General features: G+C 45.8%; 1 pseudogene; it reads right to left on the bottom strand.

The window, feature by feature from the left end:
* LOC115168775 (G-protein coupled receptor 61-like) overlaps window positions 1-23,129 on the bottom strand; it is a 33,133-nt pseudogene extending 10,004 nt beyond the window's left edge.
* Between the last annotated feature and the right edge of the window lie 1,433 nt (window positions 23,130-24,562).

The raw sequence follows: 24,562 nt of genomic DNA, 5'->3' as shown, positions 1-24,562 counted from the left end.
GAGAGTCTTGTCTTTAAAATGGTGTAAAATAGTCATATGTTTGAGAAATTGAAGAAGTAATAGCATTTCTAAGGTATTTGAATATCGCGCCACGGGATTCCACTGGCTGTTGACTACAGGTTAATCTCTAGCCCAGAGATGTTAACCTGTTGGGGGTAGTATTTACACGGCCGGATAAAAAACGTACCCGATTTAATCTGGATACTACTCCTGCCCAGTAACTAGAATATGCATATAATTATTGGCTTTGGATAGAAAACACCCTAAAGTTTCTAAAACTGTTTGAATGTGTGTCTGTGAGTATAACAGAATTCATATGGCAGGCAAAAACCTGAAGATTTCATGCAGGAAGTGGCCTGTCTGACAAGGTGTTGTTGTTCTTGCTTCTGTTTATTGAAGAGTCAGGATCTTAGCTGTAACGTGACACTTCCTACGGCTCCAATAGGCTCTCAGAGCCCGGGAAAAAACCTGAACGATATCGAGGCAGCCTCTGGCTGAAACACATAATCGCCTTTGCCAAGTGGCCGATCAGAGGACCAAGGAATTAGGCGCGTGCCCGAGTCGACCCAGTGATATATTTTATTTCGGCTGTTTACCTAATTGCAGATTCCCGGTCGGAATATTAGCGCTTTTTTCCGAGACAAATGGCATAAAAATTGATTTTAAACAGCGGTTGACATGCTTCGAAGTACGGTAATGAAATATTTAGAAATCTTTTGTCACGAAATGCGCCGTGCGCGTGACCCTTATTTACCATTGGGATAGTGTCTAGAACGCAAGAACAAAACGTCGCTGTTGGAATATAACTATGGATTATTTTGGACCAAACCTACATTTGTTATTGAAGTAGAAGTCCTGGGAGTGCATTCTGACGAAGAACAGGAAAGGTAATCAAACTTTTCTAATAGTAAATCTGACTTTGGTGAAGGCTAAACTTGGTGGGTGTCTAAATAGCTAGCCCTGTGGTGCCGGGCTATCTACTTAGAATATTGCAAAATGTGCTTTCACCGAAAAGCTATTTTAAAATCGGACATATCGAGTGCATAGAGGAGTAATGTATCTATAATTCTTAAAATAATTGTTATGCTTTTTGTGAACGTTTATCATGAGTAATTTAGTAAATTGTTAGTAAATTCCCCGGAAGTTTGCGGGGGGGTATGCTAGTTCTGAACATCACATGCTAATGTAAAAAGCTGGTTTTTGATATAAATATGAACTTGATTGAACAAAACATGCATGTATTGTATAACATAATGTCCTAGGTGTGTCATCTGATGAAGATCATCAAAGGTTAGTGCTGCATTTAGCTGTCTTCTGGGTTTTTGTGACATTATATGCCAACTTGAAAAATGGGTGTCTGATTATTTCTGGCTGGGTACTCTTCTGACATAATCTAATGTTTTGCTTTCGTTGTAAAGCCTTTTTGAAATCGGACAGTGTGGTTAGATTAACGAGAGTCTTGTCTTTAAATAGCTGTAAAATAGTCATATGTTTGAGAAATTGAAGTAATAGCATTTCAAAGGTATTTGAAAATCGCGCCACAGGATTCAACTGGCTGTTACGTAGGTGGGACGAATTCGTCCCGCCTGCCCTAGAGAGGTTAACACCTCTTGCCATTCTCGTGTCAGATCAGGTGGTAATTCTTCGTCCCCTCTCCCACAATTCCTGGAACATGCACTTGATCCTGATGGTGAAGGTGGTCAGGAAGCCGAGAGGGTCGAAGATACGTGCAGACGACTGCAGAACACTTCTCTTTGTGTTTTCCTTTAGAATACTCAGTAGCAGCTTGAGGTCGAACACAAAGTCATCTGTTCCCGGTCTCCATACTAAACCGAAAACCTTCAGCACTACTCCATGTGTTTCTAGCGTCAATGGGTGATCAGTTGTCGTACTTTCCTCCCATTTTGTTTTCAGTTCAGGAGAGTTGATCATCTACTTGCAGAGGTCCATGCCTGCAAATCGACAGCATTCGCTTTGCAGTTGTCACAAAGTAAGCCTCTTCAACATTGCGTGAACTTGCAATGAAGTCATCTACATAAGAGTGACTTTCTCAATATCTCTACAACTTCTAGTTGTTCTGTTTCATATTGTTTCAGGTGCTTCCTGATTGTAGCTGCCAGCATGAATGGACTTGAGGAAGCTCCAAATACCACTCTTTTCATCCTCAGCATGAGCAGCTCCTCTGCATTTTCACCCCTTGGTAGGCCTGTGAGCCATAGGAATCTCACGGCGTCTCTGTCTCTCTGCTAGGGATATCTGCAAGAAAGCCTTCTTGATGTCTGCCATGAATGCGATCTCATGTAGTCTGACCATTATCAGAACGCTGAGCAGATCCGGATTCAGGTTCGGTCCTGTGAGAAGACAGTCATTGAGGGATGGACAGCCATCTTCATGGGACGAGGAATTAAAACACCACTCTCAGTTTTGTCGTCACCTTATCTTCTCAGAGTACGGTAAGTAGTATTTTACATTGTCTGCGCTTGATGCGTTGTCCTTGGGCACGTCCTCTGCCATATCCTGTTCTAAGTAGTCTTCTACAACTTCATTGTATCTGCTGTACAACGTCACATCCTTCTTCAGTCTTTTCTTCAGACCTTCAAACCGTTTCTTGGCGATTCTATAGCCGTCTCGGAGTTCTGGAATTTCTCGTTTCCATGGCAACTCCACATGGTATCGTCCATCTTTGAAGGTGGTGTTTTCTCGAACCTCTGTAGAGCCTCGTTTTCCTCTGGGTTCTGTGTTTTCTCACTTATAATACCCAGAGACTCAAGCTCCCAAATGCATGCAGTTGTTTGGAGACTAGTGTGTCTTCATCAAGTGGGATGAACATGCATGTTGCCTCGGCGACACGATATGGACACTGGTCCCTGCACCGACCATCCAAAGTGCTCTCTGAAGCAACCAGCGTCTCCGTCAGTCGCTCCACTCGGCCTGATACTATCTGCCAGTAGTAGTCTGCTCCTATCAGGACAGAGAGTTCAGGATCATTGTCGTCTCCTGGAAAGTCTGCGAGCTGCAGTCCCTTTCTATTGAGCTCATGTTGAATCTGTTCACCAGGAACCTTCATCACAGCTGTGCACCACTTGTGGGGTTTCAATTGCCTCTCACGCTATTCTCTGCTGTTTGTCCCAGACATTCTCCAAGATGACTTTCACTGTGTTGTGTTGGGACGTTGCTAGAAACACAGTGTTTCGTCCGTCTGGTTTCATCTTCACTGAATGGGGAATAACTGAGGAAACAATCATCTGCAGAAACAGTAGAGGGGTTGCACCTCACTCCTCTTACCAGTACACACAGCAATGTGATGTCTGCTTCCACATGACACATCTTTGACTTTACAGAATTTTGCTGTCTGTTTCTGTCCTGAACATAAAAAGCATCTTCCCATTTTCTTTAGTTTCTCTTTGCGTGTAGCAATATCGTGGTCAGGGCAGTTCTCTGATTTGTGGTCTACACGGTCACAGAATAGACAGTTTTGTTCCTTCTGGCTGGCTGTGTGCAGTGCCGTAGCAGATGGCATGTTGGGTCTTTTGGTTTTCATTTCATTGGAGGAGCGTGACTTATTCCATGGTTTGCTGCCTTTCTGTTGGTTGCATGATCTTGTCATTTGTAGCGCTCTCTCCCTGCTCTGAACCTCCCTTCTGTAGGAAACTGACGATCTCAGACACTTTCCATTCATCATCTACTCCCCTCTGACGACTATAGTCAAGAGCTATGTCCTCTGGAATCATATGCAGTAAGATTGGGCATAGTAGGCTTCCATAGGTTTCTGACACTACACCCAGTGATTCCAAGCTCCTAATCTGAATTTCACATTCATCATTTAGGTCAGAGGATTTCTTCACAGGAGTGAGATTCAGCAGCTTTGACATGTGAGAACTAATCACAAGATCTTACCTTCCAAATCTGCTCTTGAGCAGAGCGATTGCATCATCATAGTTACTGTCTGTTAACATCAGTATTGCTACTACCTTTGCAGCTGATCCAGTGAGATGTGTTTTCAGATAGATAAACGTCTCTTTATTACACAGTGAATCATTGATGTGAAAAGCAGTCTCATACTGGCTCCAAAACTCCTGCCACATACTGACATCTCCATAGAATTTTTCAATCAACTTTGGTAGCCTTACTGATTCTCTCTGTGATCTGTTTGAGTTAGCGTCACTCACCCGTGCTGGTAGTGGATTGAGGTCCTGTTTTATCTTTATCGCTCGTTGTGCACGGCTCTTCAGCATGATAACACGCTCTTTGTAATCCTCCGTGCATAACTGTTCAATTCCATGATCAAGTTCAAACAAGCTGTCCTCCCTCCTTAGCGGATAGCAATTCCAACAATGTACTCAAGTGATCGGTATCCGGATTTGACCGGGTTATCTCCACATCAATCTGATTCAAAATCCGTGTTGTGGAACCTCGAATGGTTCCCCGCTTTGGTCTCATTCTTTCTGCTTCATGCCGACGTTCCTCCTCAACCGTTTCAGTCGCTTCATCCCTATGATCTTCGTAGCAGCTCATACTTCTCCCGGGTTTCGGCACCAAAAATATAGAATAACCATCTTCAAAGTAATGACTCGGGACGTCAGGTTGTGAAATGAAAAGCTTATTTTAGTAATAATACTAGTTCACGTTACATTTAAACAACTTTAGATTCTACAAACAATAATAGAAAGTTGCTAGTGAAAGTCAGGATAATCACTTGTACATAACTGGCATGTTCTCCTTTTTTCTACTTCCTGTCGCAAGGCATTCTGGTACTTGCAGTCAATAGCGTAATCCAATACTAACCAATACAGCAGAAATATGTATGTAGTTCTCTCCATCTCACAAATTATAAAAAAAATACCTAAAGTTGTATTAGGAAAGTTGTTTGAAATGTTTGGATCAAGATTACAGGTAACTTATAAGATATTTTGTAGTCATGTTGCGTGAGTTGGAACCGTTTTTTTTAATCAAACGAGCCAAATAAATTGACATTTTGGCGATATAACGACGGAATTAATTGAACAAAACGACCACTTGTGATGTTTATGGGACATATTGGAGTGCCAACAAAAGAAGTTCTTCAAAAGGTAAGGGATGAATTAAATCGTTATTTCTGACTTTTGTGTCACGCCTGGCGGGTTGAAATCTGATTTTTATGTGTTGGTATGCTGGGCGCTGTCCTCAGATTATCGCATGGTTTGCTTCGCCGTAGAGCCTTGCCGTAAAGCCTTTTTGAAATCTGACACGGTGGCTAGATTAACAAGAAGTTCAGCTTTAATTTGATGTATTGCACTTGTGAATGTATGAAAGTTAAATATTTTTTATTTAAAAAATATATATTTGGCGCTCTGCCATTTCACCGGATGTTGTCAAATCGATCCTGTTAACGGGATTTGAGCCATAAGAAGTTAACTTCTTAAAGCATTGTTGATTAAGGTTTGTAAGTAAGCATTTCACTGTAATTTCTACACCTTTTATATTCGGCGTATGTGACAAATAAAATGTAATTTGAAGTGTGATAAAACGGATACGATTACGAGGATGACAAGATCGGCCCACCCCTAGTGAACACGCTGTTCTGATAGAACAATCTGTTGTCTGCATTTGACCTAAAGAAGAACAATACTGCTTCCCACTTTGCTTCACAACCAAGTACGGAATTGCTCCGTCCACGACTGCAAGGCCCTGCAGCGGGTGGTGAAGACGGCCCAGTACTGTTTCTTATTGTTGTTTCATTGTCCAGAAGGAATCTGCAAGTAAGCATTTCACTGGATGGTGTATACCATGTGTATCCTGTACATACGACTAATAAAACTTGAAACTATGAGTGAGCCGACTGCTACAGTATAACTAATTTACAATAGGCCTACAGGGTGTGAACACTGCATATTAACAAAACATGCGAGTGTGGTGCGAGTGAGCACTCCTGTGTGTGTATGCATGTAGGTCTATAGGTCTGTATGTGTGTGTGTGTACACACACACACACACACACACACACACACACACACACACACACACACACACACACGTGTCTCCTAAAAGGAGCACAAATCACCACAGAGTCATTAAGTTCAATAAAACATGCATGGATGGTTGAATCAGCATTTGTACTGTAGCACCACACTAATTAGTCTAGCTTAGACAGTGAGGCACTGCAGGAACAATGGTACAGTAGTCACTATTTAGAGGTTCGACTGGTTACTAGACTATTTAGAGGTTGGACTAGGAATCCATATATAATAAAACACTTGTTTTTCAGCTAAGGAACCTACATCTGAATGATCCAAACAGCGTAAAGATAAAGCATATCATCTAAAGTGTTCTAGACTCCATTTCTACGTGTTCTGACTGACGACATCATGGATGGGAGTCAGGACAACTCTGACGCGACTAGAACAGACAGCGGTTGTAAAGCAAGAACAAGCTTTAGTCAGGGATGGATTGTTAGAGAGGAAAAGATGGGAGGGAACAGTTACTTTACGTTCTGCTCTGGATCAGGTAAACCGATAACGCCTGACAAGTTTTACTATCTTTAAAACATCTGAAACGTGTTACCTTAACCCCTCCCCCATAAAGCATGTGGTTGCCAATGGAGCCATAGAGTACAACTACAGCCAGGATATGGACACACTATGTTCCATGTATGTGTGTGTGTGTGTGGTGTGTGTGTGTGTGTGTGTGTGTGTGTGGTGTGTGTGTGTGAGTGAGAGAGAGAGAAACAGCACTATGCAGATTGGTGTTAAATAGGCTTACACATCTTGTGGGAGAACCTTCCAGAAGGACAACCATTTCTGTAGCACTCCACCAATCTTGCCTTTATGTGTAGAGTGGCCAGACGAAATCCACTCCTCAGTAAAAGGCACATGACAGCCTGCTTGGAGTTTACCAAAAGGCACCTAAAGGACTCTCAGAACATGAGGAACAAGGCTCTCTGGTCTGATGAAACCAAGATTGAACTATTTGGCCTGAATGCCAAGTGTCACATCTGGAGGAAACCTGGCGCCATCCCTACAGTGAAGCATGGTGGTGGCAGCATCATGCTGTGGGAATGTTTTTCAGCGGCAGGGCCTGGGAGACTAGTCAGGATTGAGGCAAAGATGAACGGAGCAAAGTACAGAGAGATCCTTGATGAAAACCTGCTCCCGAGCGCTCAGGACCTCAGACTGGGGTGAAGGGAAACGGGAAAACAACCCTAAGCACACAGCCAAAACAACGCAGGAGTGGCTTTGGGACAAGTCTCAATGTCCTTGAGTGGCACGGATTTGACCCCAATCGAACATCTCTGGAGACCTGAAAATAGCTGTGCAGCGACGCTCCCCATCCAACCTGACAGAGCTTGAGAGGATATGCAGAGAAGAATGGGAGAAACTCCCCAAATACAGGTGCCAAGCTTATAGCGTCATACCCAAGAAGCCAAAAGGTGCTTCAACAAAGTACTGAGGAAAGCGTCTGAATACTTATGTAAATGTGATTTGTGATAACTTGTGATAATTTTTTTTATACATTTGCAAAAAGTTCAAAAAACCTGTTTTTGCTTTGTCATTATGGGGTATTGTGATGTCATTATGGGGTATTGTGATGTCATTATGGGGTATTGTGATGTCATTATGGGGTATTGTGTGTAGATTGATGAGGAAAAACCAATTCATCCATTTTAGAATAAGGCTGTAACATAACAAAATGTCTAAAAAGTCAAGGGGTCTGAATACTTTCTGAATGCACTGTAAGTGATTAATTTACAATATTAACATAATTACAATAATATTGTTAAAACGGGACAATCAGTAACAACAATAATGAAGGATAAAAATAACTATACCGCACACATCAGGGGTCTGATTACTTTCCGAATGCACTGTAATTCCAAAGTATACTCTGGCAAAATGTACATTGTTTGGTTAATAAAGCAATTTGAATTGAGAGAGAGAGAGTGTCTGGAGCTTAAGAGTTAATTCAACAAGTGGAGAAAGACCCTAAACTACATTTAGATGTCACCTACATACATACACAATGTTGCATAAAGTAATCAATTGAGATCCGATCACACTAAAGCAAGCAATGGAAGGGCAAATTAACCATATGTAGCTACAAGTGATGCCAGGACAACAACCTCTCCCTCAACGTGAGCAAGACAAAGGAGCTGATAGTGGACTACAGGAAAAGGGGGGCCAAATACACTCCCATTCACATCGGTGGGGCTGTAGTGGAGCGGGTCGAGAGCTTTAAGTTCATTGGTGTCCACATTACTAACAAACTATCATGGTCCAAACACACCAAGACAGTTGTGAAGAGGGCACGACAATGCCTATTCCCCCTCAGGAAACTGAAAAGATTTGGCATGGATCCCTAGATCCTCAAAAAGTTCTACAGCTGCACCATCGAGAGCATCTTGCCCGGTTGCATCACCGCCTGGTATGGCAACTGCTCGGCTACAGAGGGTAGTGCATAGGGCCATGTACATCCCTGGGGCCAAGCTTCCTGCCATCCAGGACCTCTATACCAGGCTGTGTCAGAGGAAGACCCAAAGAATTGTCAGACTCCAGCCACCCTAGTCATAGACTGTTCTCTCTGCTACCACACAGCAAGCGGTACCGGAGCACCATGTCTAGGTCCAAAAGGCTTAACAGCTTTCACACCCAACCATAAGACTGCTGAACAGCTAATCAAATAGCTACCTGGACTATTTGCAGTGAATCCCCCCCACACATTGTTTTGTCACTTTACCCTACCTACATGTACATATTACCTCAATTACTTCGACTAACCTGTACCCCCGCACTTTGACTCTGTACCGGTACCCTTGTATGGCCTCGTTATTATATTGCGTTACTTTTTAGAACTTTATTTAGTAATTATTTTCTTAAAACTGCATTGTTGGTTAAGGGCATCAAGTAAGCATTTTACGGTCAGTTCTACACCTGTTTTAATCGGCGCATGTGACAAATAAAATGTGATTCAATTTGAAGCGATGTCTAACTACAAATTGTACCACTGTTACGAAACAGCAAACAAAAGCATTTTCTTCCTCTAGATGTTGGTGCTTTTTGTTTGGTTAGTGGGGAAATAGCTTTCTACTGTAAAATGACTTACCTAGTAGTAGTAGTTTCACTTCCCTGGACGCTTTGTCTCGGTCTTCTCGTAGGTTCCTATCAATCATTTTACTCCTTTCCATCGCTGCTTTATCCTCTTGGCTGATTGTACAACCCATTTTCAATCTCTTTAGTTTGCTACTTGCTGCTTCTTCAAGATCTGGTTTGAATGGCAGCTACCGCTCAGAAATAGTTGGTGGGAAATAGAAAACGTTCGGGTGATTTGGCGATTAGTTTCGCCCAGTCAGAGCCAGAAACAGAGGCAGAAACAGAGGCAGAAACAGAGGCAGAAACAGAGCCAGAGGCAGAAACAGCCAGAGACAGAGGCAGAAACAGAGGCAGAAACAGAGGCAGAAACAGAGCCAGAGCCAGAGCCAGAGGCAGAGACAGAGGCAGAAACAGAGCCAGAGCCAGAAACAGAGCCAGAGACAGAGCCAGAGCCAGAGGCAGAGACAGAGGCAGAAACAGAGGCAGAAACAGAGCCAGAAACAGAGCCAGAGCCAGAGGCAGAGACAGAGGCAGAAACAGAGACAGAGACAGAAACAGAGCCAGAGACAGCAGCAGAACAGAGACAGACAGACAGAGACAGAGAGAAACAGAGCCAGAAACAGAGCCAGAGGCAGAGACAGAGGCAGAAACAGAGCCAGAGCCAGAAACAGAGCCAGAGACAGAGGCAGAAACAGAGCCAGAGACGAAACAGAGCCAGAGCCAGAGGCAGGAGAAACAGAGGCAGAGAGACAGAGCCAGAGGCAGAAACAGAGGCAGAGACAGAGGCAGAAACAGAGCCAGAGCCAGAAACAGAGCCAGAAACAGCCAGAAAAAGGCGTTGGCACTCCACCAGTCGACCACTATTGCTGCTATCTATCCCACATGGGAAAGAAACGGAGACGCTGACAAACTCACGCCACCAAACAAGTGTGGTTTAGCGTTGAAAGAACTACGGATGCTGCCGAACTAGTAGAAACTGCGTTTTGTAACGTAAAAGTCGATCCCTGCGACCTATAGGCTAGCTTAGGAAGAAAGTAGCTACACCAACAACAACAACAAATGGCTTTCCTATTACAAATGTTAACGTAGTAAAACATTAACTGGTGACTAGTCTCCCTAATTCTTTCAAACTACTGGCTCTCTAGCTCGTAATACCACTCAAAGCTACTGCGTAATTGATTCATAAAACATATCTACCTACATATGTCAAGTCTCCTTGATTTTTGCCAATGTTGTCGCATATGGCGAGCGTGTACGCATCTGCCAGCTGCGCTCACCTACGTCACAACAGGTTAAAAAGATCTATATTTTTGGGGGGGATGGATGGAAAAGGATGTGCCTCTCCGACACTAAATAATATCGGCCTACACATTACTCTGGTCTCAGTAGTAGATGCTCAGTAGATGTTAATGCTCACCCTTTGACTATGATTGTTGCAGCAATCCAAAAGCCTCATTTGAGGGAATACAATACATCATTATTTTTTGGGGAGGCGGGGGGTCGGTCAGAGGAACTTTTTTCTTTGGTGAGCTCCCCCAGTGGAATTCTATCGTCATTACAGGCAGCTCAGATTTTATGAGGCACCATCTGCATCCAGTCAAGACATGATGGAGACAGACATCATCACATGTAAGTTTTATTGACAAGTGCCTATTTAATTGGCAAATTAGATCACATAGCCTATTGATTATAAAAGGCAGCCACAGGATTTTAGAAGATGGCTATGTAATTTGATATGAGCAAAATGTCCTCTCTCCTAAAAAAGAAGGATGTTGAAATAAATCCCAATGTATTGTCATATATATATATATTATATATATATATATATATATATGAGGTATATATATATATATATAGCCTCAGTGGTATATGTCTATTGAGCATGAGAGTGACTGACTCAATAGATCCTCTGTAGAGGGGGATGGTGGGATGAGGAGAGGGATGAGATGAGGAGAAGGAGAGAGCACTATCAGAATCGTTTTCTCCTCTCGTCCTCTTGCTCCTCCTACCCCGCTTTCCTCCAAAATGTCATTGGTGACAGGTTGCCATGGAAACAGTGGATGGATTTCATCAGGGGGAATGGACTCTCTACAAGGTGTCGAAAGCGTTCTATGGGATAATGGCCCATGTTGACTCCAATGCTTTTCACAGTTGTGTCAAGTTGGCTGGATGTCCTTTGGGTGGTGGACTATTCTTGGTACACAGGAAAGCTGATGAGTGTGGAAAAACCCAGCAGCGTTTGCAGTTCTTGACCACTCAAAACCGGTGCGCCTGACACCTACCTAACCACACCCCCTTCAATCTTTTGTCTTGCCCATTCATCCTCTGAACGGCACACATACACAATCCATGTCTCAATTGTCTCAAGGCTTAAAAATCATTTTCTAACCTGTCTCTTCCCCTTCATCTACCACTGATTGAAGTGGATTTAACAAATTACATCAATAAGGGATTATAGCTTCTCCACCTGAATTCACCTGGTCAGTCTAGGTCATGGAAAGAGCACATGTTCCTAATGTTTTGTACACTCACTGTATAATCCACAGCATAATTATTAACTTGACCAAAAATATAAAATATAACCACTATATTTTAGTTATGCATTTTGTATTATCTTTAAAAAAGATATAATTTGTCTTCCATTTTGACATTAGAGTATTTGTGAGATTGTTGACAAAAAAAAAGACAATTAAAATCCATTTTAAACCCACTGTGTAACACAATAACATGTGAGGTGTGGGGTCTGAATGTGGGGTCTGAATACTTATGCAAGGCACTGTAGATGACTCTGGATTTCATCAGAGAAGTCAGGAATGAAGTGAAAAAAGCACACGTTAACTGGATTCACCCCAGCCAGCGAGGACTGGATTCACCCCAGCCAGCGAGGACTGGATTCACACCCCAGCCAGCGAGAACTGGATTCACCCCCAGCCAGCGAGGACTGGATTCACCCCAGTCAGCGAGGACTGGATTCACCCCAGCCAGCGAGGACTGGATTCACACGAGCCAGCGAGGATTCACCCAGCCAGCGAGGACTGGATTCACCCCAGCCAGCGAGGACTGGATTAACCCCAGCCAGCGAGGACTGGATTCACCCCCAGCCAGCGAGGACTGGATTCACCCCAGCCAGCGAGGATTGGATTCACCCCCAGCCAGCGAGGACTGGATTCACCCCAGTCAGCGAGGACTGGATTCACCCCAGTCAGCGAGGACTGGATTCACCCCAGTCAGCGAGGACTGGATTCACCCCAGTCAGCGAGGACTGGATTCACCCCAGCCAGCGAGGACTGGATTCACCCCCAGCCAGCGAGGACTGGATTCACCCCCAGCCAGCGAGGACTGGATTCACCCCAGCCAGGGAGGACTGGATTCACCCCAGCCAGGGAGGCCTGGATTCACCCCAGCCAGCGAGGACTGGATTCACCCCAGCCAGCGAGGACTGGATTCACCCCAGCCAGCGAGGACTGGATTCACCCCAGCCAGCGAGGACTGGATTCACCCCAGCCAGCGAGGACTGGATTCACCCCCAGCCAGCGAGGACTGGATTCACCCCAGCCAGCGAGGACTGGATTCACCCCAGCCAGCGAGGACTGGATTCACCCCAGCCAGCGAGGACTGGATTCACCCCAGCCAGCGAGGACTGGATTCACCCCAGCCAGCGAGGACTGGATTCACCCCAGCCAGCGAGGACTGGATTCACCCCAGCCAGCGAGGACTGGATTCACCCCCAGCCAGCGAGGATTGGATTCACCCCAGCCAGCGAGGACTGGATTCACCCCAGCCAGCGAGGACTGGATTAACCCCAGCCAGCGAGGACTGGATTCACCCCCAGCCAGCGAGGACTGGATTCACCCCAGCCAGCGAGGACTGGATTCACCCCAGCCAGCGAGGACTGGATTCACCCCCAGCCAGCGAGGACTGGATTCACCCCAGCCAGCGAGGACTGGATTCACCCCAGCCAGCGAGGACTGGATTCACCCCAGTCAGCGAGGACTGGATTCACCCCAGCCAGCGAGGACTGGATTCACCCCCAGCCAGCGAGGACTGGATTCACCCCAGCCAGGGAGGACTGGATTCACCCCAGCCAGCGAGGACTGGATTCACCCCAGCCAGCGAGGACTGGATTCACCCCAGCCAGCGAGGACTGGATTCACCCCAGCCAGCGAGGACTGGATTCACCCCCAGCCAGCGAGGACTGGATTCACCCCAGCCAGCGAGGACTGGATTCACCCCAGCCAGCGAGGACTGGATTCACCCAGCCAGCGAGGACTGGATTCACCCCAGCCAGCGAGGACTGGATTCACCCCAGCCAGCGAGGACTGGATTCACCCCCAGCCAGCGAGGACTGGATTCACCCCAGCCAGCGAGGACTGGATTCAGTGAACTAAACTATCAGCCACTCCAGTACAAGGTAAAACATTGTCTTACTAGTATGCACATGCAGAGAAGAACCATATCAGAGGTCAGTTATATGTGCCTCATCCAGCCTATAACTTCAAATTGAACCTTGCCGATGATTACCCGGTTTGGATCTTGGGTCTCACAAGCAACCACATCAAGGGGACAACATTTGCATTGATTGACATTGTTGACAACCTGGTATAAGCCACAATGACATCATTCTTTACCTGACAAGCAGGTATAAGCTATAATGGCCTCATTCCTTACCTCAATCATCAAGTTTGCAGACGACACTACAGTGGTAGGCTTGATTACCAACAGCGAGGAGACGGCCTACAGAGAGGAGGTGAGGGCCCTCGGAGTATGGTGTCAGGAAAATAACCTCACACTCAATGTCAACAAAACAAAGGAGATGATCGTGGACTTCAGGAAACAGCAGAGGGAGCAGCCCCCTATCTACATTGACGGGACAGTAGTGGAGAGGGTGGAGAGTTTTAAAGTTCCTCGGCGTACACATCACGGACAAACTGAAACGGTCCACCCACACAGACAGCGTGGTGAAGAAGGCGCAGCAGCGCCTCTTCAACCTCAGGAGGCTGGAAAAATGTGGCTTGTCACCGAAAACCCTCACTAACTTTTACAGATGCACAATTGAGAGCATCCTGTCGGGCTGTATCACTGCCTGGTACGGCAACTGCTCCGCCCATAACCTTAAGGCTCTCCAGAGGGTGGTAAGGTCTGCACAACGCATCACCGGGGAAACTACCTGCCCTCCAGACACCTACACCACCCGATGACACAGGAAGGCCAAACAGATCATCAAGGACAACAACCACCCGAGCCACTGCCTGTTCACCCCGCTAACATCCAGAAGGCGAGGTCAGTACAGGTGCATCAAAGCTGGGACCGAGAGACTGAAAAAGCTTCTATCTCAAGGCCATCAGATTGTTAAATAGCCATCACTATCACAGAGAGAGGTGGCTGCCTACCTACAGACTTGATATCATTGGCCACTTTAATAAATGGAACACTAGTCACTTTAATAATGTCACTTTAATAATGTTTACATATCTCGCATTACTCATCTCATATGTATATACTGTATACTGTATCCTACACTATCTATTCTTTACTATCTATTGTATCTTAGCCTCTCTGTCACTGCTCATCCATATATTTATACTTATATATCATCCCATTCCTTTACTAGATTGTGTATTAGGTTTTGTTGTGGAATTTGTTAGTATTAGGTTTTTTGTGGAACTGTTAGATATTACCTGTTAGATAGTGCTGCACTGTCAGATCTAGAAGCATTTCACTACACTCACAATAACTGCTGCTAACCATGTGTATGTGACCAATAAAATTTGAATTGATTTACCTGACAACCAGGTATAAGCTATAATGACATCATTCCTTACATGACAACCAGGTATAAGCCATAATGACATCATTCCTTACATGACAACCAGGTGTGAGTATAAAGGCATCATTCCTTACCTGACAACCAGGTATAAGCCATATGACATCATTGCAGCCAGTTGCCTCCCATCTCCTCCTACTAATCCTCCTCTAGCCTGGCTCCTCTAGCCTGGCTCCTCTACCCTGGCTCCTCTAGCCTGGCTTCTCTAGCCTGGCTCCTCTAGCCTGGCTCCTCTAGCCTCCTCTAGCCTGGCTCCCCTGGCTCCTCTAGCCTGGCTCCTCTAGCCTGGCTCCTCTAGCCTGGCTCCTCTAGCCTGGCTCCCTGGTCCCCTGGCTCCTCTAGCCTGGCTCCCCTGGTCCCCTGGCTCCTCTAGCCTGGCTCCTCTAGCCTGGCTCCTCTAGCCTGGCTCCTCTAGCCTGGCCTCCCTCTAGCCTGGCTCCTCCCTCTAGCCTGGCTCCTCCTCTAGCCTGGCTCCTCCCTCTAGCCTGGCTCCTCCCTCTAGCCTGGCACGTCTGCTTCTGCTCCCTTGCCAACTCCTTATGGAATTGCATATGTGGCTTGACAATGACAATGAGAGAACAATGTACAAACAGACCTGGAACAAGGCTATTCAACAGCTCCCTAAACTGACCTGGGAGCAGGCTATTTAACAGCCCCCTAAACAGACCTGGGTCCAGGCTATTTAACAGCCCCCTAAACTGACCTGGGACCAAGCTATTCAACAGCCCCCTAAACTGACCTGGGACCAAGCTATTCAACAGCCCCCTAAACTGACCTGGGACCAGGCTATTCAATAGCCCCCTAAACAGACCTGGGACCAAGCTATTCAACAGCCCCCTAAACTGACCTGGGACCAGGCTATTCAATAGCCCCCTAAACAGACCTGGGACCAAGCTATTCAACAGCCCCCCTAAACGACCTGGGACCAGGCTATTCAATAGCCCCCTAAACAGACCTGGGACCAAGCTATTCAACAGCCCCTAAACTGACCCCTGGGGACCAGGCTATTCAATAGCCCCCTAAACAGACCTGGGGACCAGGCTATTCAAACAGCCCCCTAAAATGAGACAGAAGCCCGCCTTCACCATTCTTTGATCCCACTGCAGTTGAAAGGTCAGAGAGCGTTTTGAACCGCTGCACCAACCTCAGGAGGCTCTCTCTCCCTCCCTCTCTCCCTCCCCTCTCTCCTCCCCTCCCTCCCTCCCTCCCTCCCTCCCTCCCTCCCTACCTCTCTCCCTCTCTCCCTCTCTCCCTCTCTCCCTCCCTCCCTCTCTCTCCAGCCCCAACATCAAAAACACTGAGTCGCTCCGTTGACAAGGCTCAATCCATAATTTGAAAAACAACAAAAACGGCAGCCCCCCGCCACTTGGTTTGCTATGACGTTGATGATCAGAAACAGCTGTACATGTCACAGATTGGCCCCTTTAAGCTGCAGCACAGGACAGAAGAATTGATCAGTTAACAGATAAGAGGGAGCGAATGAGAGGAGGTGAACGCCGCCTAGGAGAGACAACCCACTGTCGAGGTCAGTGAGGATGGAGGTCATAGGTTCATAGAGGAAGAAGGAAGGTTCTAGATACCTGATTTAAAGCAGTCAACTGGGTGGGGATTCTTATGGGTTGCGAGCGATCGAGCCAATGATCAGAGCTAGCACTGTGACAGTTATGGAATTTTTGGATTAAGGTTATTTGTCAACCAGTCACCGTTATAATCATTTGAATAGCAAAACTATTTTATTTTTATTTTTTTTAGGTGGAAAAACAATTGTTTCCCTCTCTTCCGCTCTTGGCTGCATGTGCTGTGCTGCTGGAGGGAGGGGGGGCGTTGCCTTGGCAACCAAAGACACGTTTACTATAACACCTAGCTTGTTTTATCATGTCGTAAAGAGTCCAAGTAACGACAGAAACGGACTCAACTGGCACGAATGCCCGGCCGTCCCGTAATCAGTCAGCTGCTTGTACCACAAAAAAAACAGAACTGACAGATTTTTACCTTGTCAGCTCGGGGATTCGATCACGCAACCTTTCGGTTACTGGCCCAACGCTCTAACCACTAGTCTACCTAACCCCCAGTAGAGTCAATTTAACCCCCCCAAAAAATGTAACACTGTGATTTCAACTATCCTCGATTTACCTGTGTGACAATTTTCCTTCATATTATAGAGCCTGTCGTCAGTGCTGCTGTTAATGCTGCTACTCCAAATGTCAGACCTCTTTCATCATGTTCTTATGGCTTTATCTTACCTCTGTAACATCATCCAATGACACCATCACTTTCAATGACTCCCGCCAATACAACCTACAGAGATACATGTTGAATGTTCGCACAGACATGCACACACACACACACTCACACACACACACGCACGCCCGCACGCACGCACGCACACATACACATACACACATGGAAGCGGGGCACATGCAGACTCACTCGCACATACACACACATACACACACACACACCACACACACACACACACACACACACACACACACACACACCACACACACACACACACACACACACACATATGGAAGCGTGCACATGCACACACACACACACACACACACACACACACACACACACACCACACACACACACACAGACACACACACATACACATGGAAGCGTGCACATGCAGACTCACTCGCACACACACACACACACACACCCACACACACCACACACGCACGCACACCAACACACACACACACAGAAGCATGCATGATGATTAATGGGCATAATTTACATAATGTCACTTAAACATTTCTAATTGACATTATTTATCTACATTTGTTGTCAGGCAATTTCACAGCATGAAAAATAGGGGTCCTCATTACTGGTCACATTTGACAGCGTATTAAAGGTCATGAAAAAGACAGAGGTTCATCTAGTATATATCTCTTTTAATTCATACTGTGATTGGTAACCAATACAGAAGAGATGTCAAAATAGAAAGAAACAGACAGATCTAAAAACCCAAACAGTCAATTTAATTTCTAGGTACCAAATAAATGATTTTAAATACAAAGAATGAATAACTGAATAAATAATATACTGTCAATCTTTTTTATTAACCATCTGGCTATATAGCCAGACATTTTCATGTTCTCCATTTTAGGATTACCATCCCATGGTATTCAAGGTTAGTGTTGAAGGAGAAAACATGCTACAATATGGTCCTGAAATACGACTTGAAGGTCGTTCTATGGGCGAATGAACGGCTATTCCCAGCTAGTTCACAAGCGAAGACCGTACTAAAGCTGCAACCAGTTGAAAGACAACTCAGGATGACGTTTGATTTGGCTTGTCATTAATAATCCAGTTTTGACTCAGTTGAAAGACAACTCAGGATGACATGATTTGGCTCTTGTCATTAATAATCCAGTTTTTGACTCAGTTGAAAGGACAACTCAGGATGACATTGATTGGGCTTGTCATAATAATCCAGTTTTGACTTCATTTGGGAGTTGCATCACCATCCTATAGTCTTTTTCATGCTAAATAAATGTGCTAGAAATAGAAACAGTCCTATTGAAAACAACAGTCAGCACTGAAGTCATTACAACAAGATTGTGTCCCAATGGCATTCTATTCCCTATATAGTGGACCAGGGTCAATATGGACACAAGAAAATTAGGAACGTTTATGTTCTTCTCTCCAAAACCTTTTCACCCCAAATCTAAACTTCCCAGAGTGCTTGGTGTTTCTGCATCTTGTGGTTATGCCGATGGACCTTGTACCTCTCGAAAAGAGAGGGAAGTGAAGCGACATTATCGTGATTTGCCTAAGTTTACACATTTGCTTTTGGCAATGTCTGTGTTTAACACTTTTCATGTCCATAAAGCCTTTTTAATGGAATTGAATTGAAAGAGAGACAGAGAGAGATCGAGACAGAGAGAGAGAGGACAGAGCGGAGGGCTAGAGAGAGAGAGACAGAGAGACAGAGAGACAGAGAGAGACAGAGAGAGAGACAGAGCGAGAGAGAGAACAGACAGAGAGAGAGAGAGAGAAGAGCGAGAAGAGACGAGACAGAGCGACGAGAGAGACAGAGAGAGGACAGAGAGAGAGAGAAGAGAGAGGATAAAAGAGAGAGAGAGAGAGAGGAGAGGGACGAGAGAGAGAGAGAGAGAGGACAAGAGACAGAGACAGACAACAGAGAGAGAGAGGGAGAGATGAGGACAGAGGAGAGACAGAGAGAGAGAGAGACAGAGAGAGAGAGAGAGACAGAGAGAGAGAGACAGAGAGAGAAGAGAGAGAGACAGAGAGAGAGAAGGAGAGGGAGAGAGAGGAGAGAGCAGGGAGAGAGAGCAGAGAGTGAGAGGAGAGAGACGACGAGGGGGAGAGAGAGAGAGGGAGGAGAGAAAGAGGAGGGAGGAGGGGACACAGAGGGAGAGAAGAGAGAGAGAGAGGAGAGAGGAGAGGAGAGAGAGAGAGAGAGAGAGAGAGAGGGGAGGAGAGAGAGAGAGAGAAGAGGACCAGGAGAGACCAGATAACAGAAACAGAGAGACAGAGAGAGAGGGAGGGAGAGAGACAGAGTGATAGAGAGAGAGAGGACAGAGGACAGAGAGGAGGAGAGGACAGAGAAGGAGAGGAGAGAGAGAAGAGGAACAGAGAGTGACAGAGAGACAGAAACAGAGAGAGAGAGAGAGAGAGAGAGAGAGAGAGAGAGAGTGAGAAAGAGACAGAAACAGAGAGAGGAGAGACAGAGTGAGAGAGAGACAGAAACAGAGAGAGAGAGAGAGAGAGAGAGACAGAGTGATAGAGAGACAGAAACAGAGAGAGAGGGAGGGAGAGAGACAGAGTGATAGAGAGAATACAGCTTGAAGGGCGAAGGTAAAAGCGTGCCATGTGTAAGAATCATTCATCACACCTGTCTGTCTGTCACCTTTACTGTGTAGCCACAACAAGCCGTGGGTGTTTCTAGGTAAACACCACAGAACACTTAGCCTGTACTGTCAGGCACTCGTCCAGCATTTACCTGTAAACACCAGGGACATTGGTGGAGGTTGGCAATTGGTTTTGTCTAAAATGGCACTCTATTCCCTACTTAGTGCAAAACTTTTTGACCAGGGCCCATAGGGTTCTTGGTAAAATAATTGGAGTGTGCTATATAGGGAACAACGGTGCCATTTGGAACTCAGCCCAAATCTTTTGAATCTGTCCCCATTGTCCCCATTTTATAAGTGGCTTCAACAGCTGTCTGCTGCTGTCCGTCTCTAAACTGACATTTTGAATGAAGTTGACATTTTGAACACCCTGAAACTCCACGCTTCCCTTCCGTGACCGAGAGAGAGGGCTCAAATTGAGCATGGAGCTGTGGAAAATATGAAAAAAATAAGAAAAAGCTAGATTTGTCATTATACAGTATCTATTCTAAACAGTAATTATTGCCTAACCATTTGTTAACTCGTGCCAATAATCTGCATCAACATACCCTTGGAAGATAAGATAATATCAGTAGTTAAGAACTTGTTGTCTGTGAGATATCACAGTGACACACCAATGTGGGTTTCTGCTCAAATAAATAGACCAAATAATAGCATTTAAGGATTGAGAGCTAAAATAACCCAACGTGCCAGCTTGCTATAAATACCACTGGCAAAGAACCAGCTGTGAAATGATCCTGTTAACACATTGTCTGCATGCCAAAAATGGCACCCTATTCCTCAATATAGTGCACTTATTTTGACCAGGGCCCATAGAGCTTCAAATTGAGATGCAGTCAGAAATGGAAAAATGACTAAATCTGTATTCATTTCTTGGTTGCATTAGGAAGTGGAGAATGAGACTGGAATGTGGAATAAACACGCTTTTCATACAAATTGATTTTCTGCCCCCTTTTTTCTGTGATCTGTGTTTTGACCTGGTTCTTAACCCCTTGTTTGCTACTGTATGTATGTTCCTATAGGATTGGAGGTTTTAAATTTGTCTAACTGATTGTCTTGAGGGGGGCGGTGTTCATCCACCACTAAAACAAAGATTGTCAAGTTGGTAATATGCTAGATGTTTCTCTCACTCTCCTTGACCAGAATATGAATCAGTAGGAAGATTGACAGGAAAAGGGGAGGTTGGTAGATAGACTGGCTGTATGTATTTGATGTAATAAGTTTTGGTCTTAATGGTAAATGGGTACTAATGTATATTAAACCAGGGTTAGGGTCAATTACATTTAAATTCAGTCTTTTTTTGGAAGTTAACCTCATTAGAAAAGCATTGAGGATGATTGGAATTGGAATTTCAGTTTATTTCCTGATTTTACTGGAATCCCTGTAGCTCAGTTGGTAGAGCATGGTGTTGCAACACCAGGGTTGTGGGTTCGATTCCCACGGGGGGCCAGCACAGGAAAAAATAAATAAATAAATAAATGTATGAAATGTATGCATTCACTACTGTAAGTTGCTCTGGATAAGAGCGTCTGCTAAAATGACTAAAATGTAAAATGTAAATGGAATTTCCCCGAACCCTTCATCATACCTCCTAAAGGAACCCTGGTTCTAGTGACAGTCCTAAAAAAATGCACATAATAATAACAACCTGAATTCTTCAAAAGAAGATACCAAGTCTATATGATAGCTTCACTGTAGCTCAAGAGCAATGTCTCATGTACTAGGTACATGTATGTACCATAATCCAACTGTAGCAAAAGGTGGTCAACAAAATCGTCAAACAGCATCAAATAGAATACCCCAGATGTTCTAAATAACAGGTCATCTACTTGCCGTTTCCACCATAGGACTTCTATGCCGGTGTTTGGCCTGCAGACTAAGGCTTTGGTGCTTCTACCTCTGACGCCTGGTCCAAAAACAGGCCTACTGTACAGATGAACATCCAGTACTAGAGTTCAGGCATTGTCCAGCACTGTCCTGTTTACTCGGCAGCAATTTTCCCGCTAGGTTGATGTCATCGTTCAGATTCAGATCCTGCTGCTCCAAGAACTCCGAGGTCTTCTCGATAATCTGTCCAGGGATGTGCGAATGTTGTCAACAGCATGTGTTCTGGACCAGCGTGTTCTCCTGACGAGGTCCATACTCGAAGACGGCCCCTCTCCCCCCGCCTCATCCTCGGTCCTGCTGGCCCTGCTGTGTGCCTGGGTGGACGCGGCTCCAGATTACACCCTGTCCCCTGGAGGAACTGGAGGAAGTTCTCCTCGATGGAGGCCTCTCGGCTGGCCAGCTGATCCCCATCGCCCGGCCCCGCCCCCGCTTTTAAAGAGACAGGCCAGGCTTCGGGCCCCAGCTCTGTTCGGATCTGCCGATTCGACAGCCATAGAAGAAGGGTATTGGAAGTGGTGAAGCAGAAAGTAACCGATCCAGGTCACGACTTCTTCCAGCTGGCTGAAGCCAGGGAAGGCCGGGGGGGTAGAGACCAGGGCGGCCGTTACAGGTGGAGGAGAGTAAGGCAGCCAGCAGCATAGGAACTGGCCTCCCAACGCCACAGGACTGCCGCGGCATTTACCCCCATTGAAGGTCCTCTGACTGGGGAGCGGAGGTGGAGGACATGGGCCCCATGGGCCCTCCAAGCTGACAGCCCATGGTGCGTAGTGGCTGCTGAGGGACTCGGCGCGGTGATGGGCTGGGACCCGGTGTGTCCATCAACATAGGTAAGGGGCCATGCTGCATGGCTGGCCACCCCGGGCTACTTTTAACATGTTACAGTACACAATCAGAATGATCAGTACTGTACACAGGAAGTAGACAAAGGTGAAGAAGACATGAAGATTAATCGTGTGGTCCCTCCTCCTCCAGTCCAGTGTAGGGAGCAACGTCTCTGGTTTGCAGGACTGGGATCACGGGACTCCCTAGTCACTCTTCCAAGTCCGACACCTCCGCCCTGGTTTCCCTGGGGCACCCAGCCCAGTAGAGGCAGAGCTGACATCAAAATAGCTTTGACCCAGATCCCGACTAACACCTGCCACAACCACCCCTACTGTCATTTTCACTCATGGCGCATCGGCGTGTGACCGATGTAGTAATACCTCTCCACGTTGACTGGCTGAGATAGACAAAATGGCAGCACTGACCAGCCCTACACTCAGGCAGAGGTAGCTCTGGCCAGAGTGCCTCATCATGCACTAAGATCCGGTCCGACAGCATCCCAGAGGCATCAGAACCAGAGCCGCCAGCAGGTCAACCAGACACAAATGGAACACGAAGGCAAACTTCCTCAGCTGCAGCGTCTCTGGTGATGACGGCCCATGACAGCTAGGTTGCCAACGACGGCCAGGAGGTCCATGAGGAGCATGTGCAAACCAGAGCCAGGGAGTGGGTCAGGGACAGGGGCGGCTCCGCTAACGCCGATGCCCACAGGAAAACTCACGTTGGGGTGCAGCGAGACTGGGAGGACTGGGAGCCATGGCCCTGAATGAATAAATAATTCATATTATTAGGCATATTTAAAGTACATGTAGTGTTGCCTCAGCCATTTGAGTACAAACAATACATACACAAACAATATCCAAGATCATAAACACAAAGTCTACCAAGTCAGTACAAAAGTTAGGATAACTTTCCGCAAATTCCCAGGTTTTCCAGAAATCCGTGTTGGAGGATTCCAGATTTCCTGCTTATTCCTAGAATCTTCTAAACAGCATTTCTGGAAAACCATGGGAATTTTGGGAAGGTTACCAGAATTTTTGCAACCTTAGTGGATACCAACCTGGAGGTCTGGAGATGGAGGTGGATGTGTTCCAGGGGAACTGGAGGTGTCAGAAGGAGGCTCCATGCAAGGATTGAGAAAGACGGAAGGAGAGAGGCCAGGGAGACTCAAAGGCCCATCACCCATCCTCCCCTGCAGTGGGATTGGGCTGAGGAACTGGGGACTGGGTTTGGGAATTAGCAACAGATGTTCAGGTGGTGGTGATACTGTCTGTCTGGGGAAGGTAGAGCTGGACAGGGCATGGAACAGGCCACCCTTGGCTGGTGGAAGTCTGGCAAAGTCCCACTTTTAATTCAAGAGACAAAGTCCGGTCATTGCACCAGGTAACCCAACACTAGGTGCTTGGAAGTCTGGACTGGTAGATGAGATGGGCCTCTGTAGTGGTAGGAGAAGGGATGGGATGGGATGGGATGGACCCCTCTGTGAGTGGTAGGAGAAGAGATTGGATGGGCCCTCTGGAGTGGTAGGAGAAGATTGGATGGGCCTCTTGATGTTGAGAGGTTTCTAGTTGGAGAGGTTGGACTCTGAAACCAAAGTGAAGAAACATTATTGGTTAAAAACAGGCCAAAAACACAGCTGTTATGAACTGCATTCTGTTTCTGTCAGAGATAAACCTTTTGTTGAGATCAACGATGTCTCCATATGCTTGAATAAAAAGAAAAGAGCTTCAGTACAGTAAAGCTTTGATGTCATTCACTGTCTGACCTACTTCCAATAATGTCCATTTATAACATTACAAAGCCACATTCAACAGCTTTCTAAGAAATTCAAAGAGAGGGATTCTCCTATGTATGAAGCAGGTCAAATACAGCTTCCTCCTTTTCTGTTTGTAATTATGAGATGTGAACAAGGCATGTTAACAACTCAACACTCACATTTTTAACACTCAACACTCACATTTTTTAACACTCTTTTATGTCATTCCAAAGACAAACATTTTATAACAATGTTATTATGGCTGTCCACAGTAATCCTTGCCTGGTGTATGGGTACAATCTCCATTCACCACTGTGTTTGTA

The sequence above is a fragment of the Salmo trutta genome, chromosome 30, assembly GCF_901001165.1.
Source record: "Salmo trutta chromosome 30, fSalTru1.1, whole genome shotgun sequence".
NCBI lineage: Eukaryota > Metazoa > Chordata > Actinopteri > Salmoniformes > Salmonidae > Salmo > Salmo trutta.
The sequence above is the reverse complement of the archived record's forward strand: the minus strand, read 5'-3'. Positions and strand labels throughout refer to the sequence as shown.